At 38.9% G+C, this 12672-nt stretch overlaps 1 protein-coding gene across 1 annotated transcript in view; it reads left to right on the forward strand.

The window, feature by feature from the left end:
* The first annotated feature begins 758 nt into the window (after nt 1-758).
* Nucleotides 759-12672, forward strand: part of ezr (ezrin) — a 75642-nt gene continuing 63728 nt past the window's right edge. The window contains exon 1 of the mRNA XM_062976758.1: nt 759-777. The gene's annotated coding sequence lies outside the window, so the exon portion shown is untranslated. The remainder of the gene's footprint in view (nt 778-12672) is intronic.

Here is a 12672-nt window from a genome sequence, read left to right on the forward strand (position 1 = left end):
TGAGATATATATATATATTTAACAGCAACAAGAATATATGATAAAAGAAACCAGTACCTGATACTAACTCCCTCTTTGCACACATTCCCATACAGATACACTTCTCTCACCCTAGCTCAATCTTGGTATCAGTATAAGATCAAAACAAAGGCAACAACTGCATTATGTTTAGGGTTCCAGTAGCTGGCTCATTTTTTGACAGTATGTTACCATAACTAGTGAATCAGGTCATTTCTAAGAGACCCAAGCTAAATTCCACTATATCAGAGCTTTCCAAACTTTTCATGTTGGTGCTACATCACAAACATCATTGTCAACAGATTCTTTTCTTCATTGGAAGTGGCAATTACTTCATTGGAGTGGCAATTACTGCAACTCAACCAACAAAATATTGTAACAGTACCTACATTTGAAAAGCATCAGCATTCCACTTCTGTAGTGATTAAATCTCTTTGGAGGTTGTTAAACAGAGGCTGGATGGTTGTCTGTCGGGAGGGCTTTGATTGGGTCTTCCTGCCTGGCTGAAGGGGGTTACACTGGATGCACTTTGAGGGTGTCTTCCAACTCTGTACTTGAGGTTGACTTATACAGTACACGGGTATATACAATATCTGCCCAGCTCATCTTGAGCAGGTCACTAATTCTCCATCTGTCTTATTATTTCACAGGTTTGATCTATACATCCTTAGAGCTCTTTGTTCAAATGGACGCCCAATGGAAATTCATACAATTCAAGCAGTGAAGTACAGCTTTCCCAGTGCTGGTTGTATGTCTTCTGTAAGTAGCTGTGAGCCAAAAATAAAAAATTAACATATTTTGCAATCCTGGATGACATGTATTTTAACAATTTTTCTAAGCGTTGATGAAAATTCTATAAATTTTTCTTCGTTTTAATTCAGATAATTTTTGTGTGCATTTGATAGAATAAAAAATAGCTAGAATGTATGTGTTTATTAGCAGCTCTATATCAACATTGTCCTATGTACAAAAAATGTGTTTCAATGTAATTTAAATGTCAAGACAGCATGTAACTAGAAAGCTTCCATTCATTAACCTTCTAAATTGAAAACGGACACCCAGTAATAATTTGTTCAAAAAAATTCCATACTCATGGAGAGAATCCAGCACAGCTCTGGACAGGTCATATCAGATAGATCACCAGTCTCAAACTCTGTTTCCTTGCAGAATTAACTGAACTAATGTAGTGAAACCATAGGTATAAGAACAGCAAGGCTTTCTACATTGTGGGATTATGACAATTGTTGGGCATATTAAATTGAGAAAAACCTGGGGTTGAATAGGTGAGCAATGGAGGCCTCTCACTTTCTTAGCAGGACTTCACATTCCTGCCATACTTTCAAGCTGTCTATAGAACAGATGAATACAATTGGAAACACAACCAAATAGATGGATTTTCCTGTAAAATTGATCAAATAAATACAAGTTTATGAAAGTATATATATGGGGCCATATGTTGACCCCAAGGCTGATTTTACAGCTCATGATCTATTCAAACAAACCAAATTTCCCTTTCTATAGCAAAAACAGAGTGAATGTCCTCCCTGGCAGTCTTTAGGACTGCATTTCCATTTTAAATAGCCCTCACAAAAATTGTCTAGCATAAAAATCCCACCATTTTTCAAAATCAGGTGTACGTTTCTGACCATTTAATTTATTTTATCTTATTTAGCATTTATGACAGCCCATGCATTCCTGGCAGGTCATAGGGCAGATAAGTGGTTACCAGACCAAGTGCAGTTGTCCACTCCTGATATAAATTCTTGACTTTTGTCATGAATAACTGGGGAAGATAAATATATTTGTTGAAAATGGATTACTGTGAGTTTTTTGGGCTGTATGGCCATGTTCCAGTAGTATTCTCTCTTGATGTTTCACCTGCATCTGTGGCTGGCATCTTGAGAGGTCTGTTGGTGGTGAGGCAAGTGGAATGTGTGTGTGTGTGTGTGTGTGTGTGTGTGTGTGTGTATATCTGTGGAATTTCCAGGGTGGGAGAAAGATTCCTTGTCTGTTTGAAGCAAGTGTGGATGTTATAATTAGAAAGCCTGATTAGCATTAAGTAGCCTTGCAGCTGCAAAGTCAATCAGTGAGGGTATTTACTGATGCTATTGTTACCTGGGCAATCCTTTGTTTGGGAGGTGTTGACTGGCACTTGATTGTTTGCTGTCTGGAATTCCGCTGTTTCTGAGTGTTGTTCTTTATTTACTGTCCTGATTTTTGAGTTTTTTAAATACTGGTAGCCATATTTTGTTAATTTTCATGATTTCCTCCTTTCTCTTGAAATTGTCCACATGCTTGCGGATCTCAGTGGCTTCTCTATGTAGTCTGACATGGTGGTTGTCCGAGTAGTCCAGCATTTCTGTTTTTTTCAAATAATATTCTGTGTCCAGGTTGGTTCATCCTCTGCTATAGCTGACTTAGCTGGTTGAATTAGTCTTCAGTGCCTTTCATGTTCTTTGATTTGTGTTTGGGCACTGTGCTTGTTGGTCCCTATGTAGACTTGTTCATAGCTGCATGGTATACAGTAGACTCCTGCAGAGGTGAGGGGATCCCTCTTGTCCTTTGCTGAACATAGCATTTGTTGGATTTTCTTAGTGGGTTTGTAGATCGTTTGTATGCTGTGTTTCTTCATCAGCTTCCCTATGCAGTCAGTGGTTCGCTTGCTATGTATGGTAAGAACACTTTTCCTAGGTTGATTTTTGTCTTTATTCTTGTGGCTTGTTCTTAGTCTTGAAGCTCTTCTGATGTCTGTTGTAGAATACCCATAGGCCTGTAGAGCCCAGTTTAGGTGGTTCAGTTTACCTTAGAGGAGGTGGGGTTCACAGATCTTATTTGCACTGTCTACCAGGGCTTTAATTGTGTTTCTTTTATTTGTTTGTTTGTTTGTTTGTTTACATCAGTTATATACCACCTTCCTCCCCTTGGGGACCCAAAGCTGTTTACAAGATAATGCATGAACAATGAACATAGTGTTAAAAATGATCTGGTGATGGTTTTTGACCTGGTGATGGTTGGAGTTTTTGTGTAGCTATCTATAAGTGTGCGTAGGTTTTGTGTAAACTGTGTGGCTCAATTGCTGATTTGGTTTGTGGATGACTAGAACATCTAGAAATGGTAGATTTCCTTCATTTTCTTTTTCCATGGTAAATTGGATGTTTGGGTAGATGTTGATGATGTGCTCCAGGAACTTGGTTAGTTCTTCTCCACCATGGTTCCAAATGATAAAGGTGTCATCCACATATCTGTATCATATAGTGGTTGTTTTGGTTGCTGTTTCCAGGGCTTGTTTCTCAGTGTTCCATATAAAAATTTGCTATGACCAGACTGAGAGGGCTCCCATGACTGCTTCATTTTTCTGTTCACAGAATTCATTGTCCCACTGGAAGTAGCTTGTGGCGAGGCAATGGTGAAACAGGGCAGTGATGTCTTCTGTTTGTTGAAAATAATTTTAATTGCATAAAATAAAAAGAGTTGTTCTTTTTAAGTTCATCTTTTTCATTTAATTTCTGTGCTTTAAAAATAAGTGATTCAGGAATTGCAACTGCCAAATTCTAGATTAAGTGTATGTCTCTAACAACTCCCACCATAATAGAGGTAGTTGATGGAGTTTCATTTTACAGATCCAATTGCTAAACACTTAACAGAAATGAATGCATTCATTCTTGGATAACATGAGTTTCCTAATGCAGAGAGAGAGAGAGAAACAATAGAATAACTGTATCTACCCAGACCCCATCCATGAAAGACTGGACATTTAAGATTTTATGGTGCTTCTGAAAATGAAGTAGACAAGAAGGAAAGTGTGGTGAAATAAACAGAAAGTGAATTTTCAGAGTGCTTATTCAATCTCTTTCACTGCAAACAACAAAAGTGTTTTGTGGCACTTTACTAAAAGATTATTAATTCTCAACAATAGTAGGAAAAAAGCTTTCTTCCTTCAATGGACCCACAATTAAGGCTTTAGGAAAATATTACCATGGGGAAATGATTTTTACAAGAAGAAATCCTGGTTTTGGCAGTGACAACAAATTCCTGCTTGAGAATCTGCTAGTGGTGGGGATGTAATTCTTCACCAAGTCTCTTCTTTCAGGTAGTAATGAGTAATTTTAGCAAAAATTTTCCTGCTATAGAAAATTGCCAAAAACCATGTGACATTAAAAGGTTATTTGCAATTCAACATTGCATAGGAAATGGCATTTTTCTGTGCATGAGGGAGCATTTTCTCCATGGAAAATAATACTTCAATGCAGAAATATTCTTTCACAGAACACACCATTTTATATGCAAATCAACCAATTTTGAATTTTATGCAGAATAAATTCCACTGCAAATTTTTTCTGCAAAGAAAAAAATTCTGCACAAGGATAGTTCCATGCTGAAGTATTATTTTTCATGCAAAATATGCGTTTCCTGCAAACAAAAAACATTCGTGCATTTGGTACAGAATAAGTCCCAAGCTGCAAAGTTTCTCATCAGTTCAGATTCTTCTCAGTATTTTTCGAGCCTCATAAATATATTCTTTGATAATTTCAAAAATATTTTATAATATTATTTGCATCTCTAATTCAGAGGCAACCTATTGTTGATTTTTCTGTGCATGTCCAAATTGCCTGAGCCATCTTTCTGTAGCTATCTATTGTTGTTGGACTGGTTCTAGCAAAACAAAACAAAGCAGGTCCCTTTAGCCTGGAGACAGAAACCATTAAATTTTATGTTATAATAAATATGTTTACAAACTCTCTCACACACACAAGCACACATAGAATTTTTTTATTTCTTTTACTGTAGTGACTGTTTGATCTGATCTTCTCAAGGCCAAACCAATGCTTAGAGATAGGTTATATCTTATCAGATGCTCTTACTTAAGTAACCCTCCCTTTTTTTCATGTCAGGAGCAATTTGAGAAACTGCAAGTTGCTTCTGGTGTGAGAGAATTTGTTGCACCCCTAGGCTGCGTAGGCACCTCAAAACCACACTGGAGGCCCAGAATATAAGCAAGCAAGCTGTTTATTGAAGATTATATGTAAGCAATAGCAAATCAAAGTTCAAAGTCAATAAAATGGGTTTGAATCCACAAGAATAGAGTACTTGAAAATCTTGAAGCAAGAGTCTATAAAAGTCACTCAAAGAACATAGTCCAAACCGTATAACAAAGTGAGTCCCAAGGAAGGTATCACAAGTAGTCCTAACAATATAACAAGGATTAATCCAAGGCATGAGTCAAGCTGGAAACACAGGAAGCAAAACTGGAATACTGGAACAAAACTCCAAGTTTAGTCCAAGGCACAAAGTCAATACTGGAACACAAGGCAAAGGTCTTGGCTGGAATAGAAATCCAAACTGCAAAATCACTGGAGCATTCAACTGGATACACAGAAACAAGAACGAGGCTGGAACTCAAATCAAGATACAAGGCTGCAGGAATTCACAGGAACGCAAAGCAGAGATCTTCCTCTCTTGGATAAGTCAGAGAAAGCAGCCCTTCTTAAGGGAAATTCAAGGTCCCTTCCTGTGAGAAGTCTGCTCATTATTTTGTTTCAAAAGCAACCGTTTACTCCTTCTGACATACTCCCTTTCTTTCCTTTGTTGAGTTATCACCTTCCTTCTGTTGAGCTCATTAGCCCTATCCTCATCACTTCCAGAATCCAAACTAGAATGTCCATCTGGTACCATGAGATCCAACCTTGACTGCTTTGAGGAATGCGGTTCAAGCTGCCTACTTGCAATCATTATGTCTCTGGTCCCAGAATCCACTGGGACAAACTCTGGCTGCATCTCAGGCCCAAACCCAGAGTCCTCTGACAAAGCAGGTGTAGGGACAATCACAGGCTGAACAGCTCAACCTCAGGCTCACCTGATAGCTCAGATGGAGGCTGGGCTACAACAGAATTGGCCATCTGCAAGGACATTGCCCAGGGGATGCCTGGATGTTATACCATCCTGTGGTAGGCTTCTCTCATGTTCCCACATGAGAAGCTGGAGCTGACAGATGGGAGCTCACCTCATTCCCCTTATGCCAGCAGGGGTTATGCCATTGCGCCACTCCCTTCCCCTCAACCCCCCTTTTTCAGGAATAAACTCAACTCTTATATATTTCTCAAGAATAGACCTTCTGTTGGGCAGCGTAAAGTAAACACCTCAGGTTTCAGAGGCTAAGAGTGAACACCAGTAAAGTGTTTTAGAAGAACAACAACAATAATTTATTACTCACTTCTCCCTGCAGTTTGAGGCAGAATACATCATTAAAACAAGAGATAAAACACTATTAAAACACATGCAAGATACACAAAATTAAAATACAAGTTAAAATCCATTATGTATGTGCATAATGTGGCCAGTTGAGCATTTCCTAAAGTGAACCACTTATGGTAAGAGTGAAAGATTCAAGTACTTGTCCAGTTTGACTCTGTGTGTGGAACAGAGTGTGCTGTCTTTTCCTTTGCACCAGGCATGTCTGGGCCATATGCTGAAACTAAATGTTACTAGGGAGACATAATAGCAGGAAATCGGATTAGACCCCTTGAAAGGTAAACGGCATACCGTGTTTCCCCGAAAATAAGACAGTGTCTTATATTAATTTTTCTCCCAAAGATGCTCTAGGTCTTATTTTCAGGGGATGTCTTATTATTCCATGAAGAAAAATGAACATTTATTGTTGAACAAAAAAATGAACATTTATTATATACTGTACAGTAGTTGTCATCACAAACCAACATAACCAGACAAACTGTGAATCCTATCAAGAATTTCTTGTTACTACCAATATTTCCATGTACAACACTTTATGGTATGTACATTTACCGATCCTGCATGCTCTGGTGTTCTGTTTGGCGGGCATGCTTCCAAACAAAATCTTTGCTAGGTCTTACTTTCGGGGGAGGCCTTATATTTAGCAATTCAGCAAAACCTCTACTAGGTCTTATTTTCTGGGGATGTCTTATTTTAGGGGAAACAGGGTATTACTTAATAAGGAGTACATCACAGGGAACATGGTGTATATTACATCAAAACACTGACTGCTATCACAAAGTACTTGCTAAAAAACAGCACATTTAGAAAACGATATTTGTGGAGATATTAAAATGTTTATTTAGGAAAGAATACCTGTGTTCCTGTGCAAAATGTGAACACACACTTGAATTAAAGCTTGTGACATTAGAGCCAAATATCATAAAACACATTGGGCATTAAAATTGCAGTATGCATTATTCATAGTTTCTGAAGGTTTCTTTCTGCTGCTTCCTCTTCTTTGTGGTAAAAACTATGTTGTCTGCCAACTTGGCACCACCAACAAAAGCTCCTTTGCTTTGTGGTTGTATTAAAATGCATCATAATTTTTGAAAGGTACTATATGAAAGAAGAGTTGTTGTTTTTCTTTGACCCGTTATCCTGTTGTGCTTACCTCCTGCCCCTATATCATTGCCCACAATAACTTCATTGCTGTGATAGATGGATTTTCATTTTCAAGAAGACATCCCATCCTGAAGATCTAACCGCAGGCAGTTTCTCAGACACATGACTCTCTAGGCTCAGAAGCTTCTATTAATTTAAGGCATTAATGTGACTCAAACATGGGAAGCAACATTAAATAAGACAACTCTATATCTTGACACTGATAATGAATCGAGTTTTTATAGAATTTAAAAACTGAACACTATTCAATATTTCCATAAGGTCCATATAAAGGGGGGGGGGGTTGGAAATGTGTCTAAATCATTATGTATAATCCAGACATGTATATTCTGTTGTGCATAGTTACTAGGAAGCCACAACATTAGTTTTCCAGCACATATAATTAAATCCATGTGTTATTATCACATAGAGGGGTTATACAAATGCAGGTCTCAGCAACCTTCCTGCATATGGGAGTTTTCAATACAGGAAAAAACAAACATATGAAATGGCTTACAGAGCCTAGAGCTTGTGTGTAGACTAAAGTACTAGTATTTGTGAAGTGTGTTCATGTATAGATTGTATCATATTAAGGAGAATCTCTAGAGCAGTGTTCTTCAAAATCTGGTCCTCTTGGTGTTTTAGACTTCACCTCCCAAAATCCCTGATCATTGGCCAAGGTTGTGGCTTCTGGGAATTGATGTCCAAATCACTGGAGATCTAGAATTTGGAAGTAACAGCTTTTCAGCATCTAGACATCTGCATCACAGACCTTGCCTTGGTGGTATATTTAAGAAATAATCAGGCAGTATGATGGGTCTTTGTTTAAAAAGTCTATTTCTCTGTCCTCAAACAGCAAGTCCATTCATCAATAACATTATATGCATCCAGGTATTGGCCACCCGTGGACATAGCCAGAAAAAATATTGGGTGGGGGGTTGTTTGAAACTTTTTCTAAATGAATCATGAAGAGTAGTTCCATAATGCAAAATAATTTAGAAATCAGGTTCTATCAATAAACTTCAGTGGACACTGAAGACAGATAAACATCAGTGGACACTCATGGGGATTTGGTTAAGCAGTTAAAATTCATGAGGAAACCAGGTTTAAAAAAAAATCTGAAAAAATTGGGGGGGGGGGAGTTGAACCCCACCCCCCCACCCCGGCTACAGTCCTGCCTGTGTATAATCTGCAGAATAATAATAATAATAATAACAACAACAACAACAACAACCCCATCTCTCCTTGTGGCTCGAGGTGGGGTACAACATAGTTTGTACTAAGAAACCCTTTCAGCTTGGTTTCTCCTTCTCTGTGACTCTTTCTTTCACATACTACTACCAGTTTTCCAGCTCTGGGTTGCAGAGAAACACAAGGAGATATCCTTTCTAGGATTAAGGGGAGCTTTAATAGTATTGTCTTCTAAAGGCAGCACATCATTTCTAGAATTTCAACAGACAGTGTGGGAGCCCAGAAGGACTGCTGACCAAAAGGTCAGCAGTTTGAATCCAGGGAGTGGGGTGAACTCCCATCTGTCATCTCCAGCTTCCCATGCAGGGACATGAGAGAAGCCTCCCACAGCATCCCACAGGATGGTAAAACATCCGGGCGTCCCCTGGGCAACCTCTTTGCAGATAACCAAGTCTCTCACACCAGAAGCAACTTGCAGTTTCTCAAGTCACTCCTGACACACACAACACCCCTCCCCCCAAAAAAACCAAAAAACAGGCAATGTTTCTTGCAGCCATTCCCCACCTTGCACCAAATTCCTAAAGAAGCCCTATTGCAATCTAAACTCTCAGCATAACTAACAGGTCTGAAAACATTAGAATCATCGAGTGTGGTTTGTCAGATGACAGGAGCTAAGTGCTATAAATTCTGAGCCAGACTTTAATAAGTAATTTCCAAAGATCGTCTTGTAGAGTCTTTATCCCATTCCATTATCTCCAAGAAACTCTGATTTCCATGAAGAGTGGGAAAACAAACATAGCACCAAAGAGCCTTCTCGGTTTTTAAAAACGTATGTACAGCCGGTTTAATTCTACAGTCTCAGCCCAGACACAAAATAAGGGGAAGGGCAGACAGGGAGTTATATTAATGAATAACCTGTTTCAAAGTATCCAAGAAGCAAAAGTAGTTGATTTTTTTTCAAAGTTTCAGTCATTGTGTTTCATGTGAATCACACAATGGGTTGCTTAAGTCTGTAAATCAATCCTCTGTCCACTAACCTGAGTATAAACCTGATGGAACTAAGTGGAAGATATTTCTGCACAGACATCTATAAGAATGCACAGTAAATCAGCAAACCTTCATATAACTGGAGAATCACAGCATTAAGAACCCAACCAGAACGAAATCTGGAGAGAAATCTTATACCTTTAATAATTACATAGTAGAAGCAATTTCAAGAGGCGCTGCTTGTTATATAGTTGTGTATCAAGTAACACCTGCTGAAATTCCTGATTCTATACAACAATTAAAGGTACAGGAATCATCTCCAAACTCCAGTTTGGCAACTTGAAGTCTAACATTAGTTTTCTCGTTAGGGTGGCCAGATACAAAAGAGGGAAAATCTTTCACAGCTTTAAGTCGAGTATATCAGTTTTAGGCATGACAAGTCACACCTGCTAAAGAAAAAAATACTTCTGCAGAGACATTAAAGGTGCAGAAGCCTTGCCTTGTGTCCGTTTTCAACTACCGGTAATTCTCATGGGGATTTTTGTATTCTCACAATACTTCTAAAGTTCAACTAAAAACACTTGGGTTTTTTTTCCCCCAGTTTCTGGGTTAGTTCCAAATTAGGCTTTCATTGTGTTGTCAGCCTGCTTCAAATACTTAATTTTACAAAAAACTGAGACATTTCCCTCTTGTGTGTTTTCCCAGAATTTCTTCAGTATTTTTCATACAGTGTATACACATTAAACAAGACAAGACAAAATGACTGCAAAATGTGTTTTTTTCCACAATACTAAAAGCTGTTTCTTTGGAAACAGCCTCTCTCCATTTGCAGCTCTTCCTCAGAAACTAACTTTGCAGCTTCTTTGGGATGATATACTCTCCCTTTCTGAAGGGCGAGCTGAAGCTGAAATCTTATGAAAACTTTCTTGGAGGAAAGACTGAACAACCACAATGGGTCTTACTTCTGGGGGAGATATGGATTGGATTATGCCTGGTGTAAGGAATTTGAACTGCAGTGCAAACTAATGGCAAGAGCAGGGCTTCTTGAACTTTTTCACTTGAGACCCCTTTGGCCCACGCATTTTTATGTGACTCCAGGTGTATACAAATAAAACATTGATAACAAATCAGCATTTACAAGGTTAGCCAAATGGCCTTATTTTTACGCAGAACAACTAAAGCATCCTCTGCAGAGTCTACTATAAACACTGCACAATAGATTCATGTACATATCTAAAACACCTACTAGAAGGCATTCATAAAAAAATTAAGACCCCAGTGTTGAGCTAAGGGGACCCCTTTAGGGGTTAGGAGCCACAGATTGAGAAGCAGTGGGCCAGAACTGCTAGGATTCGCATTTGACTGGCTGGATGAGTTATGTTCACGCCTGCTTCCTCAAATGCACTTTCTTTCCTGCACCCCCTCTCCCCCCCCCCCCCCCACACACACACATACACACCGCACCAGGGCTGCTCATTGACACTAATTATATCACTGTTATTCCTCTTTAACTGCCAAGGAACCCATAGGTTTGTAGTTTGCCAAGGAACTGGCATTTTCTGGCTGAGAATTCCAAAGGCCTCACCCAACACTGCAAATCCCATAATTCCATGAGATGAAACAATGGCAGTTTATGGTATCATGGTGCCATAATATGATAGTATGAATGAGCACACAGATAAACCATCTAAACCCAAAAAAGTACAGTTGACACTCCATTACTTGAGTTCTGCATCCACAGATTCAACCAACCACAGCTCAAAAATATTCTGGGGGCCATTGACAATTTTATATAATGAATGCCACTTTCTTACCCTATTGCATATAATGGGACTTGAGGATCCATGGACTTTAGTTTCCACACAGGTCCAAGAACCAAACCCCAGTAGATACTAAAAACCCACTGTAGTTGGTTGCTATCATATCAGGCAAAAGCATATCTATTTATCAGGTTTAACCAGTCAATCAATCCTTGCAGTCTCCAGTCCTCAGGCATACTATCATAAAATCATTGACCTGGGAGCAACCTTAAGGTCATGCAGCTCATCTCCCTCTTTCTTTAGACAGAGAAAAGCAGATCTGATCTCCTGGTTTAAAAGCAACTGGGAGCAAATTTGAGTGGGCCCCTCCCCACTTTTCCCCCAACTGAAACACTTCTGCTACCCAAGCTCCCAGGGAGAGAATCAAGGCCTTCTGTCCCAAACAAAAAACAGTAGTTTGGGGTTTTTGACTATAACCCCCCCCCTCCCCACACACACATATACAATAGGGTTCCCTACAAATGAAACAGAGTGATATCACTTTTTAAAGACAACAGGCGATCTGCTTACAGAACTTGTTCCCCTCAACCCACTCAAAGTGAACCAAAAAATATAGGAACTGTCAAATCATTTTGGAAATCACCCTAAAAGCACCCCATAGCTTGCCAGGTTTCAAGTTCAGCAAAAATGGTTTGTAACACAAATCAATGAAAACTCATTTTGTGATGGGTTGCTTTTTATTTTAGTCTTGTTTTTCCTATTTTTATTGTTTTTGATTTGATTTTCTATTCAAAACTTAGGGTACTGGCTGGTCCACTTTCTCCATTCTCAGGATTCCTCCTTATATGGCAACACAAATCAAGTAACCTAGGATGCCTTTTGGATAGTACCCTAAAGACATTGAGGCCTGTCTGATAGCAAAGTCAGCCCTGGTTAGTACTTGGATGGGAGAACACCAACCAATATCAGGTGCTGGAGGCTATTTTTCAGAGGAAGCTACTAGCAAAACCTAAGATAACTCTAAGGAAAATTTATGGGATTGCTGAAAGTTGACAAGTTACTTGAAGGTACATGCACATACAGACCTCATATACATTGCCATATAATATGGTCAGTGTAGATTCTTATAACGCAGTTTAACTGCATTGAACTGCATTATAAGAATCTACACTGACTATATAATGCAATTTCAAACTGCATTGTAGGGATGTAAATGGGGCTACAGAGGATAAAAAATGACACAAGTTTATCAAACTCAAGGCCCATGAGCTGAATCCAGCTCTCCATGTCATTTATATGGCCATTCAGATGCCAGACTACATCT

Source organism: Anolis carolinensis, chromosome 1 (assembly GCF_035594765.1).
Source record: "Anolis carolinensis isolate JA03-04 chromosome 1, rAnoCar3.1.pri, whole genome shotgun sequence".
NCBI lineage: Eukaryota > Metazoa > Chordata > Lepidosauria > Squamata > Dactyloidae > Anolis > Anolis carolinensis.